Source organism: Sus scrofa, chromosome 2 (genome assembly GCF_054392235.1).
Source record: "Sus scrofa isolate SSC_HxYL_T2T_F1_AM1 chromosome 2, Sscrofa_HxYL_maternal_Yorkshire_Landrace_v2.0, whole genome shotgun sequence".
Classification (NCBI taxonomy): Eukaryota; Metazoa; Chordata; class Mammalia; order Artiodactyla; family Suidae; genus Sus; species Sus scrofa.
The window spans coordinates 149,238,852-149,255,489 of record NC_139384.1 but is presented as its reverse complement, the minus strand read 5'-3'; the positions used below and the strand labels follow the sequence as shown (position 1 = coordinate 149,255,489).

Below are 16,638 nucleotides of genomic sequence, written 5' to 3'. Positions count from 1 at the left end.
CCAAGACAGAGGGCATGTGTCATGATGGGGTCCGGAATGGGGTAGGAAATGCAGGTGCATGATGCCCTCTAGAATGGAGCAGCCTTGGCAGGGGGTCTTGGTATCATGGGGACCATGCTGTTGAGACCCTTCATCCGCTGCACAGCTCTTCTAGGACCCTTACACTCAAGGGTAGGTGGGGTAAAATGTATCTCTTTCTCAAAAGTAGGTGCAGGTCAGTCTTTTGTTTGAGTCCTGAGAGCCCCCAAAACCAAGGGAGATGCAGGGGATTGCCAGTCCCTGAGGAAAAGGAGGAGCCACCTTGTGCTCAGTGGGTCTAGTCCTGCCCTCTGGGGACCAGAGACAGAGGGGCAGACATAAGCCCAAGGGAATGGGGCTGGGGGAAGGGGGTGCTTCCTGCTCCAACTCTTTTCCTGAACAGCAGGTGCCTTAATCACTCAATCCTAGAGGAAGGACTAACCTGACATTTTTATAGTCTGCATGAAATCTAAAAGGTCAAGTTCTGGTTGTTCCCAGCTTATTTTTACACACACCCCAACAACTTTACGGAGGTATAGTTTATCTACAATAAACTGAACTTAGTCACAGCATACAAACTGATGAGTTGTGACTGATTTCTGCAGCCACTGCTATGGACTCCATTGTGTTTACCCCAAATTCCTACGTGGAAGCCCTAACCCCTCGAAGTGATTGTATTTGGAGATGGAGCCTATGAGGAAATAACTAAGATAAATGGAGTACCTGACACAATAGGATTTGTCTGCTTATAAGAAGAGGAAGAAACACCAGAGCACTCTCTTTTTTCTTCTCTCTCTGTCTCTCTCCACCTCTTATGTGTATGCGTGTGTCTCTCTCCCTCTCTGTCTCTCTCTCCCTCTGCCTCTCTCCCTCCCTGACATGAGAGCACACAGTGAGAATGTGACTGTCTGCCCAGAACATGACCATGCTGGTGTCCTGACCTCAGACTTCCAGCATCTAGAACTGTAAAAAATGAGTGTTATTCAAGCCACCCAATCTCTGGATTTTGTTCCGGCAGCCTGAGCCAACTAAGATACTCATGAAACTACCCCTATAGTCAAGATACAGAACAATTCCATTTACCTGCCCCAATTTTTTATTTCTTTTACAGTAGACTGAAAAACTTCAAACTTGAGACTAAGAAAGAGAAGTCTGCTGTACAAAAAACAAAAACAGTACTTTCCAAAATGGCCCTTGAAATATTTTGTGGCTTATGATATCATTATGCCAAATTTTAAGGAAGGAAAGATGCCATGATGCAGTCAAAGCTAAGAAATCATGGTAATTCACCTCTGAGCATCCAATGAGGCTGCACGCAGTCGCCAACTCTGAACTGGTTCTGGTCTCCTGTATAACTTCCAGCTGAAGCTTGACAGCTTTTCATCAGAAGCAGCAGGTTCTCAGAGCGTAGGGAATATTCCAGAGTGTTTTGGAAAAGAAAGCCCTTGATGCTTTCTGGCCTGTTCTCCCGCCCCCACCCAGCCCCATCCCTCTCTTCTCAAGTCTCAAATTCCCTTCTTTCTTCCCTTTTTTTTGCCGCAGCCACAGCATATGGAAGTTCCTGGGCCAGGGCCTGAATCCAAGCCATAGGTGTGGCAATGCCAGTTCCTTTAACCCACTAAGCCAGGCCAGGGATCGAACCTTAAGCCTCTGCAGCGAGCCAACCTGCTGCAGTCCAGGCGGGTTCTTAACAACTGCACCACAGCAGGAACTCCTGGAAACCCTTTCTTATTCCCTCACCTTCCCCAGGCTGGGTCAGTGCAGCTCCCAGAGGAGAGGGCCTCCAGTGGTTTCCTGCTGTGCCCCCAGGGCAACACGGTGTCCAGCAAGAGCTTCTGCATAGGAAATGTTTGTGGAATGAATCCCAGATTAAATTAAGTGAAAAGGAGTTGACCAAAGAAACGGCAGCCGTTTGAGGTCGTAGATCTTAATATTTAATGCATATTAAGGCAGCCCAGAATGTCATCTAGTAAATTGCCTTTTGATTTTTATGAGATCTCTGGGCAGGCAGGGCTGGCAGAACAGAGAAATTATTCTAATCGCCTAGAGGAAAGACCTGAGCACTGTTATCACAGAACGAAAGACCCCTCTCTGGTCTCATCCACACTTCCAGCCCCAGCTCCTACCTGCCCTGCATGCACCTGATGGTTTAGACATGCCAGGCTGCTTATGAGAATTTAGAGTGAGTGTTCTGTCTCTGCTTTTGCCCATGATGTTGCCCTTTATAGAACCAAACTAAAATGGACTCACTTATGTCAGGGACAAAACGCAGTTGGCTAACACAAGCACATTAAAGGAAATGAAACTTAGCCTTACCTAACAAAGGTGAAGGAATTTACAGCTCTTCTCAGAGATCAGAGGAGGACGCCAGCCAATCACCAAATGCCAAGTGTGTTCACACCATCTCTGGAATTCCTTGTTCCCCTGGCTCAGCTGCCTGATCCAAGTAAGGAAGAAGACCACCTGGCAACCAATCAGCAGAAAAAGCAAAAATGTTGGCATTTACCCCCATGAAAATCCCTCAGTCTGTGAGCAACTCAGAACTCACAGCTTCTTGACCTTGAGTTTCCTGGCCTGTGGGTCAAAACCTCTGCAATAAACTCACCTTTCTGATTTGTTTTACTAGGTTTGCAGAGTCTGGTTTTGACCCGTTTCAGAGACGCATGTCCCACTTTGTCCCCTGTAGCCTCCAATTCAGTCTTCAAGTTCAAGCTCAAAGTGTCCTTTCCTTTGGAGCCTTCTCCGAGGCCAACTCTCACAGAGTATTGCCACCTATCTGCCACAGGCAGTCCCCCAACACTTCCACCATCTGCCTCTCGTTTGTCTTTCATGCTAGCCAGTGAGCCCCTTGAGGGATGTTGTTGAGTCTTAATCATTTCGTAAAACCACCATCTAATCCAGCCTCTCAATACACACTTGCAGTGTTCAAATGCCCAATAAACTCTTCTTGCTTTCTCTCTCCCTGACAGAGCAGAGGGAGAGGAGGTAGCTACTGCCGTGGGAGGAGCTCAGCTTTAGTCCTGACAGCCTTGGCTTTCAATTCTGATTCATCAGCCTTCTATATTCTATGGCTGTGTAACCCAATTAACACAAGCTAAGCAGTTTTAAACCACCCCTAATTACCATCTCCTGGTTTCTGTAGGTTGGAAGTCTAGGCATAGTGAGCTGGGTTCTCTGCTCAGAGTTTCACAAAGTTGCAGTCAGGGTGTCAGCTGGGCTGAGTTCCTTTCTGGGGCTCAGAACTTTCAAGCTCATATGGTTGTTGGGAGAACTTAGTTCCTTGAGGTTGTAGTGTGGAGACCCCATTCTGTTGCTAGCTGTCAACTCCTAAGGCCACTTGCATTCCTTCTAGCATGGCTTTCTCCAACCTCGAAGCCAGCAAGGAGAGTGTCTTTCATGTCCAACCTCTCTGATTCTTCCAATCTCTGACTTCCTCTTTGACCTCCCCCTGCAGATGTAAAGGTGGGCCCTGTGATTAGGCCCACCTAGATATTTTCCCTACTGATGAACTCAAAGTCAGCTGACAGGCAGCCTTAATGAACGTGCACAATCCTTTTGCCATATAACATAACCTGATTAGGACAGTTCTGACCCATCTTATCCACAGGTTCTGCCTACACTCAAGAGAAAGGAACTATGCAGAGGGGAGGCTCGGTGGGTTCATTTTAGCCTTCTGCTTCCCCCACCTCCTCAGGTTACCGCACCCCTTTTGGAATGTCCATTTCCTTAGCTGAAAAACTGATAAAATAAACCTACCTCCCAGACTTGTGAGGAAGAGTAAGTTAAATAAAACACTTGAAAGAGCCACTTAGTAACTACAGGTCTCTTCTCTTCTTGCTTTTTCTGGGTTGCCTGTCACTTAACTGGTCCCAGGTTATCCTGAAAACAGATACCAGCTGGACTGCATGTCTATGAAATGACTCTATGAGATGCTTAGTAACTAATGCAGATTCAAAAAAAGGGACTAATTGATACTGTCCAGTGATCTGATTTTTGTAAGGCAGTGACAACTGAGATCATCCAGAATCAGCCCATGCCTCAAGTGAAGATGACTTTATAAATACTAAAATCCAAATTCCTTGAGTAGAAGATTATTCCTATAGAAGGCTTAGACCATCATTTATCTTGATAAAAACAAAAAAAACCTTGTCCGTGGCATTGAGTTTTAACAGATTAGATGCGATGAGAAAGAAAGCTCCTGGCCATGGGTTTTAACAAACTAGATGCTCTGAGTCAAGAAGTAAGGATGCTGTTAGCTTTCAGGATACAGCTGATACAGGACAAGGCAAGGCTGGTCCTCTCAGCTCTCTTCCTCAGTCAATCCTTGCTGCAGGCATCTTCTGCTTGTGCTGACCTCTGCCCAGCTGCCTGGGGACCTTCACAGTGGTGTCCCATCTGGGTAGTTCTCCTCCAGACATTTCTGATTCTTCCCCACAAAGTCCATCCCTCCTGGCTTCCATCACTTCCGTGCTTTGCTGGGTGCCAGTCTAATTAGGCACAGGAAGAGTAGAGCTGTCAGCCACTGAGAACAACTGAATATGAAAGCATCTTCCTGATTACATCTGCACTTCACAGAGGCCTTCGGTGTTACCTGACCAAAGGAGACTTCCTTCCACCTCCAGGCTCAGATGGACCCCTCTGCTTCCCCAAGCACACAGAGCCAGAGCTCTCCACTCTTGGAATGGAAACCTACTGCTGACAGAGCTCCACCAGCGACACAGGGCACACCACCCACACAGAAGGTCAAGTGCCCTCACTCCAAACCCTGGAGACCCCCAATAAAGAATGATCTGCAGTCCCTTGGGTGATGCGCTTTCTTACCCACAGCCCTAAGAGGGGATGGTCCATCTCTTACTTCTCCTGCTCACTCCTACTCAGTCTTTAGCAATTGATTTAGACGCCATATGCTCCAGGAAGCCCCACCCCTCTGCAAGTCTGGGATCGGGGCCCTTTCCTGTCCTTTCCCAGCCCCGTCACAGTCTTCATCACGCTGGAGGTGAAACAGGCAGGCTGGCCTGTCACTCCAAACAGCTGGTGAACCTTTTTGGATCTCCAGTAGAGTAGCTGGCATTTGCTTAACATTCAAACAGCTTTGCGGAATGGAAGGAGGAAAAGGAAAGAAAGGAAGGGAAGGAAGGAAAGGAGAGCCTGACCATAAAGATGTTAGACTGGGAGTTCCCATCGTGGCACAATGGTTAACGAGTCTGACTAGGAGCCATGAGGTTGCGGGTTCAATCCCTCGCCTTGCTCAGTGGGTTAAGGATCTGGCGTTGCCGTGAGCTGTGGTGCAGGTTGCAGATGTGGCTTGGATCCTGTGTTGCTGTGGCTCTGGTGCAGGCCAGTGGCTACAGCTCCGATTAGACCCCTAGCCTGGGAACCTCCATATGCCACGGATGTGGCCCTAAAAAGACAAAAAGACAAAAAAAAAAAAAAGATGTTAGACTGATGTAGGCTTGAGACAAAGCAGCTGGCTGGGGTATGGAGGAGTGACAAGGCCAATCTAAGCTCCTGGAACATCGTGAAGGAGGAATAGCCACAAACACCTTGTATCGGCACTCCAGCCTGGTGTCAAGGGCAGGCAGCCAGTCCTGGCCAACAGGCTCTGCCATGTATCCACTCTGAGACCCTAGGTCAGTCCTTTCCAATGGAAAAGACTCAGCTTCCCGCTTGAAGAATGTGTGGCATAGCTGAACTCTCTGGCTTCTGCTGTCTATGAGAAGCTTACCCAGAGCAGTGATGCATGGAGTCATGTGATACTCAGCATCCTCTCTGCCCAAAGTCTGGCCCTGAGTTTTCTGCTCGTTATTTAGTTAGGGCGGGGGGGGAGGGTGTTTGTGAGTAGGTTCATGAATGAGCTCCCCAAACCTGAGATTGAATGAGCTCCCCAAACCTGAGATTGAATGAGCTCCCCAAACCTGAGATTGAATGAGCTCCCCAAACCTGAGATTGCGTCATCAAGACTGAGGTTCACTGAGCCCTTAAGTGGCCAAAACAAACCATAGCAAATGAAAACTGACTGGAGATGATCAGGAGATATTTTCTGGGTCAGATCCATCAGTTTCTCCATTAATCTGTTCCATCAGCAGCAATGGTACAGGATTCTCAGGAGAGGAGTCACAGAGAAACAGAGAGGGGCCCATGCTGGTTTCACTTCAGTGTCTGACTCAGTGAATAGGCCCTCATCTGGCACAAATGCCGAAGTAGTGCAGTTTGTGGGCAGAACATGGGTTGTCAGGGTTCCACCCAGACAGGGAAGGAGGACAGACAGCCCACCCTCTGCTCTCACATCCCTCAGAGGAGGAGCTCAGCAACAAAGCAAGCGGTTCCATTCATGTAGCTGAAAATGCCCAGAAAAAGAGAGAGAGAGAAAGTAAGCTAGGGACCATGCTCTCAGATTATGTCACTTACTTTCAAAAATGTTAAAGATAAAACACAGATAAAACATGAGAAAATGTTTATAAGATAGTGTTAAATGAAAAAGCAAGAAAAAAGATTTGTACTTGCAGTGTGGTTATAATTATGCAAACAAACAATCTCAGAAAATTCCGTATAAGGACAAATGATAGCACAGAGCTCTCTAGCTGGTAGAATGATTATCACTGAAAAATTCTTTCTCCCCTTAGCTGATTTTTCTGAAAAGTGCCTATATTTTATGTTGTTAAGAGATACTTAAATATCTTAAAAATAATCATCAGAGAAAGGGCCTTTAAAGGTCATTTAGTTCAGTGGCTGCCAAGCACGTCTTTTCTGAGCACCCAGCTGGCTGCCTCCATATCTCCAAGAAAGCTCATTAAATATGCAAGGGTCTAGGCCATAGCCCTAGAAATCCTGACAAAGCAAGACTGGCACTGGACCCATGAATCTGAGTTCGTTAAGCTGAAGATAAAAAGATGGCCAGGTTATTCCAAAGTGGACCCCCACGGGTCAGTGCCTGTCCTGGTGCCATCCATCTTCACACTTTGCAGAATGAGGAAATGCAGGCCCCAGAGAGCAGAGTCACCTGCTGCCTATGAGGCAGAAAGCGGACCAGAGCTCAGTACCCATTCTGGCAGAGCACAGCGGACTCTGCGTAACTAGACAAAGAATTTCCAGCTGTGAGAATTTTGTACCCCTTCTGGGTTTCTTGTCATCGTGTGGTGTGGCTCTGAGGCAGACCCTTCTGGAATGGACTGACCCATGAGACTGTTTAAGAAGGCTTACTGGAGTCAACATGCCCTTCCTGTGACCTTTGATGAACAAAGGCATCCAGCCCTCTGGATCTGAAATGTTGATATGGAGGAGTTGGATAAAAGGGCTCCAATTCTGCCCTCCTTCCCCAAGGGCTAGAATTACAATTTCTGTTTATCACGGCCTTCAGGGCGGAAACTGAAATTGCTCACCCTCCTTTGACGTGAAAGGCTGGTGTGTCTAAATGGCCACAGTGTTCTGGCCAGACCTCTGCTCATTCAGGCGGCTAACCTTCAGCCTGGGAACGGAGCAGAAAGGGCAGGAGCAGGGGAGATGGCCTCAGAAAGGCAGCAGCAGAGCTGCTGAGTCGGTTTTGCGCATGCTCGTCATAACTGCACCACATGCCAGCCAGGTCCTTCCCAGCAGGGGCCCGTCAAAGCTGCCTTCTCCCTCGTGTACCTCTCATTAAAAGATGTCATCAGAGATGATGGGTGTCAAACCACGTTTTTCTGCCTCCTGTGGACACAGACGCACTGGCGTGGTGCTTCCTTCCCACTCCTGCGGCATAAGCAGCTCCAGCCCCACTATGTGAAGATCGGGAGAAGGGAGGCTGGACATCAGCTGCTGTCCTGGCCAGGGGCTCACTCATGTTACTTCAAAGGAAAAGGGGGTTGATTGTTGGTATATCCAAGGTCTGGAGCAGGGACAGAAAAGCAGTCCAGCAGCAGGCAGTTCGAGGTGCCAGGATGAACAATGAGAGTAATAATGATAGTAGCTAATGGGGCTTTCCCTTCACCCCTACAGCGTCCTTCTCTCCCCTCTTCCTCTCTGGGGAAGAGGGTGATAAGACAGTGTAAGGACACAGAAGGACGACTGGAGAACACAGGGAGAAAGGAGTCTCCTGGACAGCCCTCCTAGGCAGACTTTGATACTGCAGGTGGATCGGGGGAGGGCCAGGAAATATTCTGCACCACCATCCGGATTCAGGGTGCTTAATCTACTTTCCTTTTTGATGATGGGGTCCCCACCTGTCTTCTCCAACCTTGCAGAGAGACTGTAAGTCACCTAATCCTTTAATATTTGATTAAAATTGGATCAGATTCCAAACTCAAATGTAATAGTAAACTCGCAACCCACCACCCCTACCAATTCATCTGGAACTTCCTGGGAAGCACTGCGCTGCCCTGGCCATCTCCACGTACACCCTCTTACTCTCTCTGAAGTAACAATTTACTTCCAGCATCTCAGAGCAATAACCATCAATCCACTGCACATTAATCTCACTTCCCTCCAACGCCACCAAGATCTGCATACTCTGTACTTCTTAATTAACAGACTTTATGTTTTTTAGACCAGGTTTAGGTTCAGAGAAAAACTGAGCAGATAGTACAGAATTTCCATATTCCCCTTGCCACTACACACGGTTTCCCTATCAACATCTTGGATGAATGTGGTACATTTGTTACAATTAACTAACATATTACAAAATAATTTATATATAATATAATGTATGCTGTGAACTGATTTATAATAATAATAATTTATACTGTGAACTACTTTACGTCATGATTCAGTCTTCGTGTTGTACAATTCTATGGGTTTTGATGGATGCATGTCATGCATCTACCATTACCGTATTGTATGAGTCAGGGTTCAACAGAACCAATAAGAGAAATAGAAGACAAAAAAAAAAAAAAAAAAAAGGAGTTCCCGTCGTGGCGCAGTGGTTAACGAATCCGACTAGGAACCATGAGGTTGCGGGTTCAGTCCCTGCCCTTGCTCAGTGGGTTAATGATCCGGCGTTGCCGTGAGCTGTGGTGTAGGTTGCAGACGCGGCTCGGATCCCGCGTTGCTGTGGCTCTGGCGTAGGCCGGTGGCTACAGCTCCGATTGGACCCCTAGCCTGGGAACCTCCATATGCCGCGGGAGCGGCCCAAGAAATAGCAACAACAACAACAAAAAGACAAAAAAAAAAAAAAAAAAAGAAATAGAGATACAGGTTCAACAGGACCACTAATATGTATTTTTATTTATATTATTAATAGTAAATATTACCTAACTAAACTATTATTTTACACACTCACGGAATCATAAAATAAGGCACTGGCTCATGTAATTATGGAGGCTGCTAAGTCCCCAGATCTTCAGTCAGCAAAGACTCCAGGGAGTTGATGGTATATTTCCAGTCTGAGTCCAAAGGCCTCCTGGTTCAAGACTCAAGCGCTAATGTTTTCCGTTTAAGACTAAAGGCAGGAAAAAACTGATGTCTCAGTTAAAGGCAGTCAGGCAGGAGAAAACGCCCTCTTACTCAAGGGAGGGTTGGGCTTTATATTCAATTGAGTCCTTTAAATGATGTCCTCGCCTGTATCAGGAGGGCATCTGCTTTGTTCAGTCTGCTTTACTCAGTCTCCCCACTTTAGCAGTTCTTCAGCACAGCCAAAACACCCTCACAGATACACGCAGAAAAGCATCTGACCAAAGATCTGGGCACCCCACAGTGTAATCAAGTTAACACAGAACACTAACCATCACAGGCATCAGAAAGAACATTTTTACCACCCTAAAAAGTCCCTGTGCATAAACTACTCATCCGCCTCCCCCTCCCAACCCCTGCTAACCATTGATATGTCTACTATCTCTGTAGTTTTGACTTTTCCAAAATGTCATTTACTTAGAATCATATAATAATTATACAGAGGGTCCAAAGACAGGGAGAAAATATTTGCCCAACACGTCTGATAACAGACTTGAATCCAAAATATACAAAGTACCCAACATTATAAACAAAAATAATCCGATTTAAAAACAAGCAAAAATATCTGAATAGATACCCTACGAAGGAAGATGCAAATTGGCACAGGAAAAACTCTTCAACCCCACATGTTGCAAAGGAATGGCAAATGACAAGGCTAATGAAGCAGCACTACACAGCTATCAGGATGGCTAAACAACGGACAGCACCAAATGCTGGTCAAGAGCAACGGGAATGCATTCAGTGTTGGTGGGCATACAAGTGGTATAGCCCCCTGGGAAGAGAGTCTGTCAGTTTATTATGAAACTAAATGTAAGACTCAGCAATTATGCTCCTAGGTATTTATCCAATTGAGTTCAAAACATATGTCACAAAAATCCCTGCACGTGAATGTTTATGGCAGCTGTCCTCACAACCACAAAGCTGGAAACAACCAAGATGCCCTTCAAAGGGGGTGGATATAAACAAACTCGGGCAGCACAGGGTGGAGGGAGAGAAGTGGATGAATTTGACCTGCGAAAGAGGTCAAAGCCACACCTTAGCCTGTGAGTCGGCGGGATTACTGGACTCAGTGGAATCTGATAGGATGATGTGAAAGGCGAGTAGGGTCAGCAGATGTCTGAAAAGCACTTAGTACTTTCTGGAAAACAGCAGGTACAGAACACACTATGCTTTCCCTTTCCACATATTCCATAAATCAGAGGGAGCGGCTTGTTGCCTTCCTCAAGTGATGCCTAGGAGTCATCTGCTTCCTGTTTGGTACCCTATCTTTCCATCAGCAGAAGGATGGTGGAATAGCCAAAGTCTGACTTGGAGGGTACCAAAAGACCCACTACTGGGTTCAGGTCAGTTCATCCCACACGTGTTGACACCTGCTGTGTTACTACGACCAGTCTCAGAAAATCTGTCTCACTGGCCAGGGACATACTTTGGATTTTAAGGGGCTCAAATATGGACTGCATTGAGGTGAACTAAAGGCCCCTATTGAATGCAACTTTGTTATTAGGGAAGTAAGTCAACAGCCCCACTGACAAGAACCAGGAGGAATCAGAGTTCAGAGAAGATGGGATGGAGGCAAGAGGATTTGGCAATAGAAAGGCCTAGAGCTCAAAGGTGAGATGTGCAGATTTCAGGCTGCAGGACTCCTTGGATCTAGAGGCAATATGTGCGCTTCAAATAGAGTGTGAATTTCTGAAACCTGACTGGCTCTCTGTTTGCGATCACATTATTTGCATTCGGGAAGCTCTGAAAAAAAAAAAAAAAAAAACAGTTATCCTTATAATTTTAATGGACGAGCAAGGCGACTTATTTGGAGTCACCAAAGGAATGCATCATAGGTCTAGGTCAAGAACTCAAGTGTCTACTTTCCACCCAGGAGTCTTTCATCTAGACTGTGTGTCCTTCTCATCTCACTTATTGGGATGTAAGCAATCTTTCAACTGGCCTTTTAGGACATGATGGAGGACTTGGTGGAGGAATGAAAAGGGCTTTGAGATGAAAAGGAAGGATAAGAGAAGGGTGAAAGATGAACTCAGTGATAAAGAAAAGATAAGGTACCTGAGTCTAAGAAAGGAAAATCCAGAACCCTGGAGAGAAGCAGCAGGGTTCATTGGGGTGGTGAAAAAGCAGTGCCCAAAATGCTCTCAGGGAGTTGCTCGGGGAACCAGGAGGGAGCCCAGCCTTAAAGGCACTGGTGCAGATGCAGTCTGGCACCATGGCCTGACTTCCTAGTTTGGTCAGGCACTTTTTCATCTCCAGTGGCAGACAACTTAAGGCTTCAGTGAGGCATTTATTAAACATTGGTTCAGGTTAGGCATTTTTCATTCTATTCCAGCCAAAACTGATTTGATATTTTTCTGATGTACATTAGGCTGGAGAAGTACTCTGGGAAGCAAATTCTGTCTTCTTCCAAGTTCAGCTTTCAACACTCACAATATATTAGTTTCTGCCATTGGTAGATCTAACATGACTGGCTGAGTGTGAATCATCAAAAACTTGATAAAATAGATTATTTTCCCGAAAAGAGGAAAGAGCAAGAAGGCAAACGATAATTCACTGAGTTGATATGTTTACACAGTTCTATCTACCAGGGATATGTATCACATATTCCGATGAATTGTAGGATTAAAAGGTCTTAGAAGAAATGCTGCATGTAGCTCTCTACAGAAAGACTTAAATTCTCAATCAGCTATGACAGCTAGTCTAACTCACTAGGGATTTCTTCTAAGGAGTCTTCTATCCAAAATAAAGAGTAGGTTACCAGAAATGAGGTTAGTGGTCACAGTGTGGGTCAAAGACTACGTACAGAAAGTGGAGGCTGCTGACTCAGACCAATTAACAAGCTCCTTGGGTAAACCTGAGCAAGTGCCATCCTCTCTCTGTACTGCCTGCCTCTCCTCTCAACCGAGGGGGTGGCGTAAGAGCAGAGAGAAAGGAGGTCTCAGCTCTTGTCCCTCCTCCAGTGATTTGAGAGTAGTTACCTGGCAGTGGATGCAGGCTTTGCTTCCAATGTTGATGACAAAAGTGTTGGGGGGGGTTCCCACTGGGGCTCAGAGGACCGCAGGTATTCTCCGTGAGGATGTGGGTTTAACCCCCAACCTGGCACAGTGGGTTAAGGATCCAATGTTGTCACAGCTGCAGCATAGGTTGCAGCTATGGATCAGATATGATCCCTGGCCTGGGAACTCCATATGTCATGGAGTGGCCAAAAAAGAAAGAAAAATAAAAGTGTTCAGATCCACTCTGTCGGCTGTGACTAGAAGAGAATAGATCTGACTTTCTTGGACTGTAGAATCTTCATGGGGTCAGCCTTGTGATTGCTGCATAGACACTCAATGCATTATTTATTAGCTTGGTGATTTATATAAACCTAGGGTGGAATTCTGGCTTCTTACTAGGTTTGAGACTACCTCAGTTTTTTGAGCTCTCTAAAGTAGGAGTGATAACTGTTCCTACTCCATAGGGCTACTTATGTAAAGGAATAACTCTATAAAGTGGCTTACCACACTGCAAATGCTCAAAATTCCCATCTGCAATTATTGTTGATGTTATTCATGATGAAGACATTATTACTTATGTTAACGTCAGTGCACTCTTTCCAAACTTCCTTTCAAAACCTGTCTCCAGGGACACCTCCACCATGCTGGGTGCCAGGCTAAGTATAGGGGTGGAGAGATGCCTTCAAAGGTCTTGGGAAAGTGAAAGAGCCCAAAGTCTAAGTAAGAGATTTCCCAAAGTGCTTCAGGAGGGGTTGGAAGGGGTACAGTGATGAACCAGAGGAAGTGAACCAGAGGAAGGGAAGAGAAATCAGCTCTGCCCTGGAGATCAGGGAACACTTCATGGAGCTGGAATTACAGCCTTGGAGGGTGAGTTCACTGGATACATAAAGAAGGAACACAGCTTATCCTGAGGTGACAATAAGGGTCAGCAGCCCAGCGTGTTGCCTTGGTCCCAGAGGGGCACTTGAGTCATGAATCTGGTGGAAAGACTTGCACGGTGGGCCAGGGAATAAACACAAAGACGATGAAATGTTTTATTAGTGAGTCCCATCGTCCCATCTATATACTTTGTCCCCTCCGGACAGAAGTAGTTTTACCCAAAGCAAAGGAAGCTTATAATTTAGGTCTTGGGAGAGGTCTAGCAATCTTGACACACTGTCATATGCTTCAGCGGAATTTGAAAAATCAGATATTTGAACCACAAGTGGTTGAAAAATCAGATATTTGAACCACAAGTGGTTGAGGCTATCTCTTCTCATGCCACCTTCCTTTCTGTCACTTTCCTCCTATTCAGACGGTGCTGGAGGAGCTGTGACAACTTTTTTTGGATGTGACTCAGGAGAAGTTGATTCCTGAACACACTGTTTGGGTCTAGTGGGATGTGTGTATGGATGCACCATCATCTCTGTGCAGAGGCACTGCCAGCCATCTGGTGCAAGAACGATACCAGGCATGCTGCCACTACCACTCTGCTCATTCACCCGGTCCTGTGACAGCCAAGGCACGCACTACATACATAGACACACGCTTCAGGGGCCTGCCACTGGAACTATGGGAACAGGGGAAGAGGAACGGGTTTAAAATACAGAGCTGGAAGCCAGCTCTGGAAGGCTTCTTCATTAGATATATACAATTCTAAGTGGAGAATTTGGTTTGCACCTTGTCCAAATGGGCAGGGGTGCAATTACAATCACACCACATACATGTTTACCTTTTTTGAATGGAACCATGTGAAAAAGAATGGAGCCTATGTTTGAAGGGCACGAACCTGAAGTGGTGCCACAGTGAGGACGTGTGTGAAGGCACATGTGTTACGTATTCTAACCGTAATAAAAACTATCTTTTTTAACCAACTCTGCTAGAAGACTGAACTATCTCCCTGTCTTGCTATAAAAATTCTCCAAAACTGTGATCAATATGAAGAGGTACTGAATATACAGGCAAAAACTGAAGGAAAAATTACTCAAGAGGTGTGCCCAACAGTTAATACACATTATGTCATTTTTCTGGATTCTTATCTGTCATATTTAAAAAGTTGCAGTTTTTTTAGGAGTTCCCGTCGTGGCGCAGTGGTTAACGAATCCGACTAGGAACCATGAGGTTGCGGGTTCGGTCCCTGCCCTTGCTCAGTGGGTTAACGATCCGGCGTTGCCGTGAGCTGTGGTGTAGGTTGCAGACGTGGCTCGGATCCCGCGTTGCTGTGGCTCTGGCGTAGGCCGGTGGCTACAGCTCCGATTCAACCCCTAGCCTGGGAACCTCCATATGCTGTGGAAGCGGCCCAAGAGATAGCAACAACAACAACAACAACAACAAAAGACAAAAAGACAAAAAAAAAAAAAAAAAAAAAAGTTGTAGTTTTTTTAGAGCTCTTTCCTCATTCTAAATACTCACTTTCATACATCTAATTTCTACATGTACAATTTTTTCTTTTTCTTAAAGAAAAACTTTCAAATGCATAAGGTTCAGATCCCCTAAGCCCTGGACTGACTCTTGTCCACAGGCTGAGTCCTTTTCTATGTATTCCTTCTCCACAGAAGAAATTGCTGAAAACCTTCATAATCTTCAAAATAAAAAGGCTCACTTCTGCCTCCCTGTGCTCTCCAATTTCCCCTTTCCTTTCCCATTTTCATTCCTTGATTCTCCATTCCTTTGTTCTGCCCCTTCCCTGCCATTCTGGATCGCTTTTCTCCTCTACTGTCTATATTTCACGCTACAGCCTCTCAACCAGTGGATCAGAAACTTCATGCAGGTCTTAAATCCTAACTTAGCATGTTTCCAAAAGGATTCAACAAATATGCAACATTCTCCAGCCCCAACTTCTCCAGCCCTCAGGTGTTCCTCTTTCTAGAGCTCTGTGGTAGATATTCTTCCCTCGGCCACCCTTTACCTTCCTTTCAAACAGAACCTCATCTTGTAGGCAGTAGCAATATAAGGAAAGACTGGCATTCTCTCCTCGCCAGGGTGAGTGGTGTAAGCTGGCCAGGTAACCCCAGTCATTTCTAACAGAGATTGTGCTGGATGTGAGGATGTGACCTGGTGTGGCAGTGAGACTAAGGGATTTTGCTGGTGGGGGTGCTTCATAAAAAAATAAAGAGTATTGTATGAGGAAGGTCCCTTTGGCTACTCCTTCCTCTACAGCCTGCCTGGAATATTAAAAGAGTATGTTGCTTCAAGCTTCAGTAATCTTCTTATCACTCTTAGCGAAAGGCCAAGAGCACTGCAGGATGTAGACATTAAGCCCCAGCACTGCTGGTCCTCTGGATAACACTGGAATCGCTTTTCTCCAGACTTGACCCTTTTGTAAACAAGAACTATCCTTACAGATCTAAGGCACTTTTACTGTTTATTGTTGCTTTGTTGTTGCTTTGTGGCTGTTACTTGCAGCCAAAAGTAACCCTAACACATAGAAGTGAGCAGCACAGGGTCACTTCCACTTGGTCTAGTCCCCCAGGCCCCACATTCTGCAGAAACTGTTCCCATTTCGCAGACTACTTATCCTGGTGATGAAGCTGGGAAACACTTTGCTGAAGTGTTGCCCATGCAGACTGTTGGTTACATTTTTAGCAGCGTCTTTCAGCCTTAAGCAAGGTCTTACAACAGATAAGTTTAGGTTTAACTAGACTCTAAGAGCAGAGAGAAAAGACAGTGCAGCTTTTTGTTCCTGTCCTAAAATCCAAGCTGAATGTAAATCCAATAATGTGGAAATGTTCAAGCTCAGAAAGTCTGGATTTTCCACTCAAGCTAAAGTTGGGGCTAAAAGAGGAAGAAGATTTAGAAAGAGGTAATACCAGGGGGAAAGATGAGCCTGTTGCCACAGCCTCTCCCTATCACCTGCTCACAAACATTCCCTGTCTGACAGAGGGGACCATTATGGTCATTAGAATGAAGCTTTGGGTCAAGGAGAAATTACTCTTGTTGCTTCTGCAAATGAAGCCATTTATTTAAGGTAAGAAAGTTAAACTTTAGGCCAGAGGGATGAATACGGCAAGTAACTCTGGGTACTTGAGTGCCCACTGAACTTCCCAAAAGCAAATAGCCTGGAAACTACTAAAGTTGGAAGGGACCTCTATGGCTAAAGAAAGTCCACTGACAATAGCCTACAAGCCTAATTTCTACACAACCCCTTGACCTTGTAATTTGTCACATGGGAAAGTGGGTTGCAAAAGCTGTGCCTCCCCCAAATAAGCACATTACCTCCCCTCAG

General features: G+C 45.8%; 1 long non-coding RNA gene across 2 annotated transcripts in view; it reads right to left on the bottom strand.

Moving 5' to 3' along the window:
* The window catches only part of LOC110259494 (uncharacterized), a 498,951-nt gene that overhangs the window by 250,535 nt on the left and 231,778 nt on the right, over positions 1 to 16,638 (bottom strand). For both annotated transcript variants that reach the window (XR_014838827.1, XR_014838830.1), the window contains one exon: positions 2,335 to 2,481. This is a non-coding gene — a long non-coding RNA (uncharacterized LOC110259494). The remainder of the gene's footprint in view (positions 1 to 2,334; positions 2,482 to 16,638) is intronic.